Consider the following 801-nt stretch of genomic DNA (forward strand, 5'->3'; position numbering starts at 1 on the left):
GGACCGACCTGCAGCTCTGCTTTAGGGACTGACAGTGTGCTGTAAAGGGGATAAGAGAGAAAACGCCTCCCCCACGAGATCTCCCAGACAGACAATCGGACAACACAACCAATAACAACCAGGCTGCAGCAGAATGACATATCAGAGGCACTTTTTGGGAACATTTTGCACTTTTTGGCAAAAAAAATCTCCCAAATTTTTTGCGTTTGGGTCGCTTTTGTCGAAATAACTTTTGGTCAAATCAGTGAATATCTCCTCATGATCTGCTACCTTATGTCTTATGTTTGTGCTGAAATGAAATCCAGTTGTTAACACACAGCCTAGGCTCTGTAAAGCTTAAGCCTCACCGGGGTGTCTTCAGGAACGACCTGCAGCTCTGCTTTAATAAGAGACTACAGGTGGGCTTTAATAGGAGGGGAATACAGGTGTGTTGTACAGGTGAGGAGAGAGAAACCGCCTCCCCCACGAGATCTCCAGACAGACAGTCAGCAAGAGAGACGGACCCAACAACTAATAACCACCAGGCCACAACAGACTGAACAAATCAAACACATTTTTTTTTTTTGGCACTTTTGGGGCTTAAAAAATCTAATAAAAAAAATCTTTTTGGTTCCCTTTTGGACATTTTCTTTTCATCACTTTTTGGGGATTCTGTTTTTTCTTCACACAACTCCAGAAAAGCGCCAACAGCTGACCAATCAGAGGACACACTGCAAACATTTAAAATCTTACTTAATGGTCTAATTTACTTATCTTATATGTCACTTAAAGGTGGAGTCAGTCAGTGCGTTTACATGCAGA

The sequence above is a fragment of the Ammodytes marinus genome (genome assembly GCF_949987685.1).
Source record: "Ammodytes marinus genome assembly, chromosome: 25".
In the NCBI taxonomy this organism is placed as follows: Eukaryota; Metazoa; Chordata; class Actinopteri; order Uranoscopiformes; family Ammodytidae; genus Ammodytes; species Ammodytes marinus.